General features: G+C 37.4%; 1 protein-coding gene across 2 annotated transcripts in view; it reads left to right on the forward strand.

Annotated features, from left to right (window-relative positions):
• LOC128891141 (lipase member H-A-like) overlaps nt 1-10,953 on the forward strand; it is a 222,896-nt gene that overhangs the window by 130,911 nt on the left and 81,032 nt on the right. For both annotated transcript variants that reach the window (XM_054150384.1, XM_054150385.1), the window contains exon 2: nt 3,026-3,249. The gene's annotated coding sequence lies outside the window, so the exon portion shown is untranslated. The remainder of the gene's footprint in view (nt 1-3,025; nt 3,250-10,953) is intronic.

Consider the following 10,953-nt stretch of genomic DNA (forward strand, 5'->3'; position numbering starts at 1 on the left):
GTGAAAATTTGAATGTGTCAATTTCGCGAAGACGTAATTTTAACGAAAAATGATTTCTTACATAATAAATCGGGTTACAGAGCACCGCTCTTTGTATTAGAATTTACGTTGTTTTCGCAAGGATCCTACATATATTTGCTAATTATTAAGCGAATCTCGGCTTTTAGTTCTTTGCTAACTAAAAAACCGTACCCGCTTCTTCCGGTACCAAATAATAATCTCGGTTTTTCCAACGACTAAAGGTTCCCCGCGCCTCTTCTAGCACCTACACGCAGAAGCAGAAACGGAACAATTCCTATTCCCTAAATTGGTTCCATATATACACGACCATCTGTCACACATTTGAATGAAATAAATTCGGCCTAACCGCGGTTATACAAGCTGCATCGCGAGACAAGCGTTCCCGTTCCGACGATCCCGTCAGGACAGTTAACCATCTGTTGCTCTAATTTTATCCAGGCTCGGCACCCCATCGAGGTCGCCCCGATTCTTGCCAATTTACAAAATGTTGGAAACCGCCCGGGGAGTCGCGGGAAAAGTCAGACATGCCTCTTTCCGTGACCTCCGACGCGGTGCACAGTTTTATCGAAATACTTGCCTGAGTTCACCAAGAATGTTCTCGGCCCACATTCGGGCGGACCTGGCAGCTGCAACCACGCCATGCGGAAAACTATCTCACGCCTGTACTCCCGATGGCCCCGAGCAACACCAGCGAAAACTTTTCAATCAAGTTTCTTCGCCCCGCCCCGCCCCGCCCCGCTCCCCTCTCCGCCATCCACGATGTTGCGAGATTTTTATTTTTCCGTTCGTCCGATGGAAACGAACCCTATCCGACCGACGGGACACTGATTCTCAGCCCGTGAAAACGCTCCACGACGAAGTTTTATCGAATTCACGAATTAATTCGCCCCCCGCGCGTCGCCCAGCCATTTTCTGTCGAGCGATTGGGTTTGGATGGGCCAGAGGAAAGAAGTTAGAGGAATGCGGTGGACCGAGGAAACTTTTCCCGAACGTAGGGACGCAGAGTGGACGATGGAATCGGGAACTTAAAATCGAAATTACTTTGAAATGTTTATGCGCGAAAGTTAGGATATACTATCGAAATACAGTGGCGTTACGATACCATTATCGCTTCGATTCCATTCGATGTTGAAATTGGTAATTCTATCGAGCATACGATCGCGACCTTAACGATGTTCTTGATACTTTTTTTTTTTTATCAAACGAAACGTCACGTAACGAATCGTAGATTCATCGTCTAACGGGATCGATATGTACAGCGATGAAATTATTATGAATACGTGGAAAGTTATACACCGTGAAATGGAGTTACTTGCAATAGTTCGTTGGATTCGATGCTTGTTCGATTTTTCTGGTTTACGATGCAGAAGATTTGGTTTGATTTTGGAAAACTTAATTTTTAGCCAATTTTATGTTTCTTTCCCTCGTTAGAGAGAAGAAGTTCCGGAAATTCCGCAATGACTACTTCATTTCGGGTATTGGTTATTTGAGAGTTTTTTTTTCAGTCTCTGAACTTTTCTTTAGAACTAAAAATCGTAAGTGCTTTGGATCGTTGCCGTTTCGGGCAAAATTATTTTTAAAAATATCTGGCTTCAAAAGCCATTTCAACAGCTTTCATCAAATCGCCTAAATAATTCGATACCGAGTAAGTGTCAATTTTTTCACAAAAAAGAGGGCGAAATTCGAATGTTGAAACGCACGGTTTGCGAGTCACCGGGCTATTATTTTCTTCTTTTTAACTTCAACTACGCACAGATAGACGTGGATGGAACTTTTTCATCCCTCTTGTCTTATCGAATCCAGTAGACCGAAGTTAATCGCAGGTGCATCGAAATCGAATTCGGGCCATTATCCTGGCGATGCGCGAATCAATCGGTCGTCAATCGATTGGATAATTCGACCTAGCTTGCCAACAGCCGGGACAGACATTAGGCCCCGTTGTCTGGTGCACTTCGCTGGTTTTTTTAAAGTTGATGATATCGTTCCTTACCGATGAAAGCAGTTGCTAGTATTAAAACAATATAATAATTTTCCTCCGCTAAAAAAATATGGCCAGTCAATACTACATTTATCAGTCTTTGACAACCCACTTTTATCGACATTTCGATTCGTATATAATTAAAACACGATTATATAACATAAAATATAGAATTGAAATCATGAATATTCGAAAGATATTGTGAAAGTAATATCTTATTCCCCACAATATTCCCTTTTAAAGTGTTGTACATATCCGTGATGCAATTATGTTATTTTCGCATGTTACAAAAATGGTTGGATTTTTTAATTTCATTAATGGCACAGCCCTCTGTGCTTTTTAAATTATCACAGAGGCGAATACAATTACGCAAAATGAATTCCGGCAGAATTTCATTTTTATTACTCTCGTTGACTAACAATTCACGATATTATATTAAGCATCAAAGTAGTGTAAACTTCATTAGTAGGAAGCTTGATTCGGTATATTATTTCTCTTTCCCTTCTGTTTATTTCTTTACTCTGCTTTAGATTTCTTTGTGAAGTCTTTTCCCGCGGGTAACGATGCTCATTCATTAAAGCAGAAGAAGCTCGTTTTGTTTCCTTTTTATTTCCCTTCTTTACATATTTATGTAAGTTTTATTTTACCATTTTTTGTACTTTGAATATAGGTCACTTGTTTCCTTACTTAGTCTCGGCTGTAATACACGAAGGAAATGTAAATATGTCAACTAAGTAACAACAAAACTATGTTGATTTAAACTTAGTTAGAAAAAGTATCATTATAAAATATATTAAATTGTGTTGCTAATGCAACACAATGGTACATAAATGATAAAATTGATATTAATGTTTATTGCTAATAACCGAGGAAGTGTCCATATACTTCTAAGTGGGGGTGTTTACGTCCGCCTGTGCAATAAAGGAATAAGCTATTATTTAAGCGAAAAAAAAAAAATCGATTTTTCCATACTTTCAATACAGCTCTTATATTTAATCTGAATTAACGATTGCTTTCCATTTACAGATCAGATGAGCGATGTATGCAAGAAATACTTCATGCGCGATCTCTACAGGAAGATAGACGGGGCTGTTCTCATATCGCAAAATGAGAGGGACCTGGACTGCACCATCACCTTCCAAACGCACAGCATTCTTCAGCGATTCATGCTGCGTTTCGACCAACTGCAACTGGACTGCAACGATCATCTGTACATCTACGATGGCGCGCACGCGGTCAGCAGTTACAAGGTAAGTTCCAGCTTGAACAGCTTTCCTCGGGTGGTTATTCAAACCTCACGAATCCGTCTGTGGAAAGTAAAATCCTGATCTGCATCCAAATTAAGACTGCAAGGTTGGATGTAATATGGTCGGTTAGTCGGAAATTTGCATTCTGGGAAAATACAATTTTAAGCTGGGTCTAGGCACACCGTGGAATGAAACGCTGTTGTGGATGAGGATACTGCTTCGTTAGTCGTTTAGGGCAAAATACCTGTACTGTCTATTGGCTTCGTAACCAAAAATAGAGCGGAGATTTTCCAGACGGTTTGTTGGACAGGTAGAAACTAATTGAATATATTAAAAAATAATCATTGTTCGTTATCACCGTAAGTCAACTTGAAAGAAATTTAATCAAAGAAGTAAATATATAAACTTAAACGTATCATGTCTAATTTCAATTTATGAAATCGACTTGTATAAATTTCGGAAAATCCAGGAATTTTAAATTAACAGAATGTATCATATGTACAAAGCATACAGAAGTTCAAGACGTAGTTATATTTTAATGATAAATAAGAAGTCGGATTAAAAATGTGACGTATAAAAGTGAGATTAGAGAACGAGGTCGCGTAATAAATGAATAATCTCTACTCCTGGCTTGTTGAATATGACTTTTTATTTATTACTGTAGTATAACTACTGTATCTCTAACATCTAGATTTTGCTAAAGAAGATCTAACAATCAGATTAGAACATGTAGAGATTATACATGATTGTACTTGTTTGAACGATCATCGTTTTTATTTCTTAATAAAGTTAACGGGTTCTTCAAGCTCTTTTTTCGCATTTTTTCGATGGAATAGATCAAAAATGCTTGCTCTCGCAATAAAGCACGCCATTACCGAGTGTACCATTATGTGAAAAGACGTTGAAAGCAACGTGCAAAATTTCTCGAGTACTTGAAGTTTTCTTGCATAAATGCAAGTGCAAACGACAGATAGTACATAGGGGAAAGGTTTTTCCAGATTTACGTTCATGGAACTTTTTCCATTTATAGGATGAGTGAAGAATTCTTTTACGGCTATTTTTAGTATCCAAGTATCTTTTAAAAGCATCCGCACTTTGAGCGCATCGAAAATATATTTCACTATTTGTAACTGACAGTGTGACTTTCGCTCGAGAAAGATATAACGAATTGGAATTGTTATATCCAAAAATTAATGTATCAGGCAATCTATGTCGCAAACTGTTAAAATAGTTTGTAAATATTGCTACGACTAATAAAAACTTTTCATCTTTACTCATATTTGTTTTGATCGAACATCTTACGCAAATAGTGCGTTATAGTACAAGCAAGTTACATGAATGACTGTGTAATAGGATGGATAATAATGTTACCGGTTTGCCTCGACCATGAACGAATTTTCGGTCGAGGTAGCATTTAGTCTTGCGTAACACCAGCAGAATCCATTACCATTTGCAGAAATTTTATGCGACGATCGATACGACATTTGTCTAGTTGCCATATTGAAATTTCTTAATGTTATTTTCAATCGTGTTTAATGGCATGAGACTTCTAAAATCTTAATCTTTTCTTTTTCTAAATGTACATTTAGAAAAAGAATGTACAAATGTACATGGTACATTTCATAAATACGTGTATATACGCGTTCCTTTGATTTTGTTTTCATTCATTCATTATCACAAAAAGGGTTAATTTAATTTTTAATGTGCCGACGATAATTCAAGTTAAAGAGTCGAATATATAGACTTAATAAAATGATTCATCCCTTAAGTTTTTGATAATCCATGAAAGTTTTATATAGGTTTTACTCAATTTAACACGTAAATTTTCCTTCTACAATTCTATTTGAAAAAAAAAAAAAAAAAAGACTGAAGTACTCAGGCTATACGCTTCGAATGTTTTCATGCATTGTGAAAATACAAGCCATTTTCACTAGATATGCTTACGTTGGCATAAAAGTTTGGGAAAATTTTCGAGAATCAGTGGCACGTAAGCTAGCGAAAATTGTAGGAATAAGGACGAAAGAGGAGTTTTCAACGAAAATATTCATCTTCTCGTATTCATGCATGAGCGTTTGGTTCACGTGAGGGATACAAAACTAAAAATGTGGCTTATCTGGAGCGACATATTGTATTTAGAAATACAATGGGGACGAAAATCTAGGTCAAAAAGTTGATCATGTTCAAGCATTTGCATTTAAACAGCATAATAATTCATCTGTGGAATGTGTGTTACTTTTCATCATATATTGTTCCATTTTTATGAACATACGAAGTCAATCTCACGAAGCTTTGAAATCAACTTGAAATAATTTGAAAGCTTTCGCTAAAAAAAGAGCGTTTGACTGCCTTTCCGAATAACGAAATTGAAAATTCTTCGATTTTAATTTTATAACATTCGTCATTTGACTTTCGATACAAATAAACATTAAAGAGTTACGAAACAATGAGGATTCGAAATTCTACAAACTTACCGATGTACGCTTATATTTCTTGCAACTATTTACAAATAAATACATTACGAATGCATTTGTTTAAAAGAAAATGCCCAAAAGAAGGCGAACGCTAAATTTTTCAAATTTCATTACGTCATAGTTCTATTTTTAAGATTTCTTCTTTTTATCGTTATTACAATTCTTGTTCTGGCACTGTTGACGAACAAATGGGAAACACAAAGCACACTTTTTGAAAACCGTAACGTTTTCGACACCCTGTGCATCCTCGCACGAAACGGTGGTCTACTCTGAAAGTTCTGCATAACAAGCGAGACTCGGTGGTTTAGTTAACGTTGCCTCTGTTTTGAATTTTCGAAAGTTTGTTATCGAAGATTCTGGCAAAGAGGGTGTTCAAGCATCGAGGTAGGATCTAGTGCAGGAATAGTTTTGAAATTTCTCCAAGACAAACGAAGCTCGGTGGTTTAGTTAGCGTTTCCCGGATTTTGAATTTTAAGAGGATTAATGCTAAATACTCTTAAAAAATTGGACGTTCAAATCGAGACGCCGCGAGTTAGAAAGAAAGCTGGAAGAAAAACGTTTTTATGATTATTAACCATTTAATCGCGAAGGGCGTATATATACGCTCTCGAGATATGGGATCAGAGAAATGTTTGTAATCGTTGCGGACATTACGGGGGTTAGTTTCGAAAATAAAAACTGAGAAATTATAAGTTCGTTGCGAAAATTGAATTTCAGAAAAAAAGGGTCATCTAAGTTTTCAATTTTTTTCCTCTGGAACTAAACGTCGTACGAATAAACTGGTAATATAAAAAGTTTCGTTCTGTCATTCTCTATAAGGCGATACCCTTGTTAAATTCGATTGTTCCACTTGTTGTTTTTCTTTCTTTATGAGAATAACAACAGGATCTTCGTCAGTTCTTAATTTTTATTTTTCAAACTAAACGTCCTGTGAATAAACTGTAAATATAAAAAAAGTTTCGTCTTGCCATACCCTACAAGCTGGTATTTTTTTTTTTTTTTTTAAATTCACACCTCTATTCTTAAAATTTCCAGCAAAAGTCATTCCGTAGTCAAAGGATTCACCGAAATCGTGCTCTTAATGGACGAACGAGACCCAGGTGTTCCATGTTACAAATTGAGTTCTCAGGATTGTTTTCGGAGTTCTAATGGTAAACTGTTATTCACGGGACGATTTTTTGGTATAACTTTATCGAGACAAAGTTTTTCACCCGCTGGAAAGCCGTTCGTAAAGGGTTAATATTCTCTCTATATCGAATTTTGGGAAGTTTGCTGTGAATTCGATTTGCACAACTTGAACGTTGAAGCATAAACTTAAGGGTGGGATGTTCTGAAGGTAGGATAGGTGGGAACCGTATTCGCCCACGCGTGGATTACTCATCTTCGTCCGATTGCTCGGACTTGGAAACAGTTCCGTTGAAAGGGTTCGCTCGTGTAAATAACACTTCTCTAATCGTTCGACGATCGCTGCTACCGGGTAATAATGACTAATGCCAGGGCAGGGAACGCGGCGTCCTTTGTCTTCGATCAACATTTCGAACCGTAATTGCCGCCATCGATCAAAAGATGAAGCACTAACTGCAGGAGGAACCACGTTATTTTTCCCCGATTACCATCAGGGACAATAACGTCGCTGCTGAAGGCGGCTAGTTTCAGTTATGGGAACCATTATAATGTATTCCGTCGTTATAAATTCAGAACATGGCCAGCGCCACCAAGACGCTAGAACCGTGCATCATTAATCAGGATTCGTTTCTTTGACGGGAGAGTGCCTCGTTTGTTCGTTTCTTGGTTCGCCATTTGCGTTTTTGTCGACCGACGGCCGACATTCGATTTGGAAATTAGTCGTAGGTTTCGTCGTTTGTATTCGAGTCGGTGATTCAGAGGACGATGTACCCCTCTGGTAAATTTGTCGTCGACGTGCTCGAAACAGAGCCTGCTGGCTTCCATTTCTACGAATGGTGCAGCAGTTCTCAAACTTTTTGGGAGACCTCCTAAAAGGATTATTTTATTTTTACGAAATATCAGCTTGTAGGGAATGATAAAACCGAATTTGTTTATATCGACAGTTCATTCTTAGGACGTTTTGTTTCAAAGATAAAAATTAATAACTCAAAAGACATACGTCATGAGATCTCGTAGCGGTCTGATCCTGTTGCTGTTGTCTAAAAAAAAAAAATAAAAAAAAAGCGAACAATCGAATTCTAAAAAAATATCACCGTATAAAGTATTACAAAACGAAACTTTTTCATATCGACAGTTTGTTCACACGACCTTTAGTTTTAGACATCAAAATTGAAAATCAAAATTGAAAAACTTAAAAGACGGAATTTTCTGAAATTCAATTTCTATTTTCGAAATTAAGCGTCCTATGAACAAACTGTAAATATAAAAAAGTTTCATCTGATCATCCCCTATAAGCGGATATTTAAAAAAAAGATTGATTTAATGAATATAAACATTTCTCTGAGCCTATTTCTGGATGACGTATATCGTATTCTTCAGATTTTTAGTTAAATTAATACCTCTAAAAATGTAGACAAATATTTTTAGCGCCTTTGTGTGTATTTGCTTAGCGCATAGAAATGAAAATAAATAATACAAAGCAGCGACAATAGTGTCAGGAACAATAAAAATACAGTTCAATCGAAAAAAGGACTTGCATAAAATAAAACGAACGAGCTAGATATATCAATGGAAACAGCTATTGATGTTATCGTAGATTGCTCGTTAATGCTGACAAGTATTAATAGTATAAATTATATTCTTTGAAACGAGGGCCAATCGAGCGAATCATCCATTTCAGCTGTGAGAATAAACGACAATCTGCGGGTGAAATGTGTCTACGCCAGATTTACGGGAAGGGTCATTAAGTGTTGACGGGATTTTCGAACTAAAGCAAATAAAAATGAAAGCAAAGATCATTATGTGCTGATCCGCGTCGCGATAAGTGGAAAATCCTTTTCAATCGCCGCTGAAATAATTTTATTGTATCTAACAAACACCGAAGATTAAATTATATTGATTATTTGAAGTCGTTACGTTCTAAAATCACTTTACTTGACGTTATTTCGATACTATCAGACTAACAAGTTTATGATAAATTGTTTCGAAATTCCATTCAACTTGTCGAGCAATTCATCACTGTTTTAATCACGAATGTTTGTCACGCTGTAATTTGAATTGAACGTGCAACGTATGGAAATGAGATTTCAGATCGAAGAATAAGAGTTTTAATGAGCAGATGAAAAATGAACGCGACAATCGTCCAATTTTGTTTATGAATTCGAAGTTCTATGCACGAGAAATTCGCTTCGAAAGATGGTCACGCGATATTAAAATTTTCCACGTGTTAGAAACATTAATGGCAAGTTAGTTGCTACACACATTCCCCGATTTGACCTGAATATTCAGCTACAGAATGCTTTAAAGTTGAAAGTAAATCAGAGTCATTATTTTGTTCTTACGAGTACTTTGTTACGAGTACGAGTATTTTGTTACGAGTACGAGTATCTTGTTCGTACGAGTTTAAATACGGATAGAAAATAGAAAATACAGTAGAATGATATAGTTTCTTGTACACATTCCGATAAAGGGTTTCAAGACGAATAAAATGACTTGTAATTGAAGGTTATTCAAGGGTACACAGGCTGACTATAATAAAAAATAAATTGTTTGGATAAATTGAACGTGTATAAGAAACTATAGCGTTCTATTTGACAAACCACAGTACTCCTTCATATCTCCTCTACGTTTCCACCGATAAAAAAGTTATTGTCGCTACATTACGTACCCCTCGAAATCAAACAACTTTTGCTCGACACTCTTGTTTTTATCGCTAAAAGTGTGCGAATTATTCAGGTGACCTGTTTTAAATACCTCACCCTGTATACTATGTCGTGTACTTGTAACGAAAATGTTTTATCGTAAATTTGTAAATTTCTGTAAATTTCATGGAAAAATCCTACAAACCTCGAAACGCACGATCTTCGCGTACGCGAGAAATAAAAATAATTAATCGCATAAAGAACGAACTTCGTTAATTCGGTCGGTTAGCTGGTCATTAGGGTCAAAAGGTACCCGCGTGATTGCACTCCGCTCGGCCAACGTTGAATTTTGATTCGCCGACGCTCACGAATTATGAATTCCAAAGGTAACACCACGGAAAATGTGCGAGCGCACGCTCATCGACCGAATCGTTGAACAAAATCAGGTAAAAATCGTGTAATAAATTATTTCGTCACCGACACCATTCGTCGCCACTTAGAGACACGAATCGGGGTGTTCATTTTTTATCAAACATTTTCGTGCACGCTTCGGTATCCGTGTATACGTTTTCGTTTCTGCTTAGAGCGCTGGTAAATCGTGTGTATTTATTTTCTCGCTCACATGGCCGATGCTGCAGGGGGTTGGGAAGTGTGTGTGTGTGTGTGTGTGGTGGGGGGGGGGGAGGGGTCCGCTTTTCGCAGCTTCTGGAGCGATGAATAGTGGCGGTGGCCCCCCGTCTGGTAATTTATGAAAAATAAACGTTAACGATGTGCGTCGTGAAATATCTTTCCACCTTGAATTACCGTGCTCTTCGTCTCGTATCGCACGTACGTGTGCGCGCGTATATACACCGTGGCACGTTTATATTGTAGAGCGTGGTTCACGGACACAGAAACATTCGCGTCTTGCGAACGTGCACGCGACGAAATGTACGCGCACACGAGTACAATAACGATACAGGGAGAAAGCCAGAGAGCAATGCAATTTTGCATAATGGCGGTTTAACTTTAATCTTTTTTATGGTCTGCGTAATGGTCCGTTAAGCCTGCCCTTTATTGCCCTCTTCGTCCTTTCCTCATCTTTCTTCCTCTCTAAGCAGTACCATCTCTCGCGAAGTTCTCCTAGTTTTCGGCACAGGACCTGAAAATTTTGCACGGCTGTTACGGCTTCTTTCGCTGAGATTGTTGGCATCGAATACTGTCCACAAAGATTTTTATTGTTTCATTTATTATATTATTACGACACGCGTGAAATGTTTCGTCTGTAACGTATAATATCGAAACGTTACGAGCTCGGAATATACGGCTTGCTCGAAATATGTCACGATCTCGTAGATGTTTGTATACAGCAAAGGAAAATTGTTTTATGCTGAGGTCGAAATGATAGGAAACTCTGTTAATATGTTTAGAAGTTAGTGAATATTTCATGATCTATCAACGAGTAAAAATTACAGTACAATATTACGTAA

Source organism: Hylaeus anthracinus, unplaced genomic scaffold, assembly GCF_026225885.1.
Source record: "Hylaeus anthracinus isolate JK02 unplaced genomic scaffold, UHH_iyHylAnth1.0_haploid 12001, whole genome shotgun sequence".
NCBI classification, from domain to species: Eukaryota; Metazoa; Arthropoda; class Insecta; order Hymenoptera; family Colletidae; genus Hylaeus; species Hylaeus anthracinus.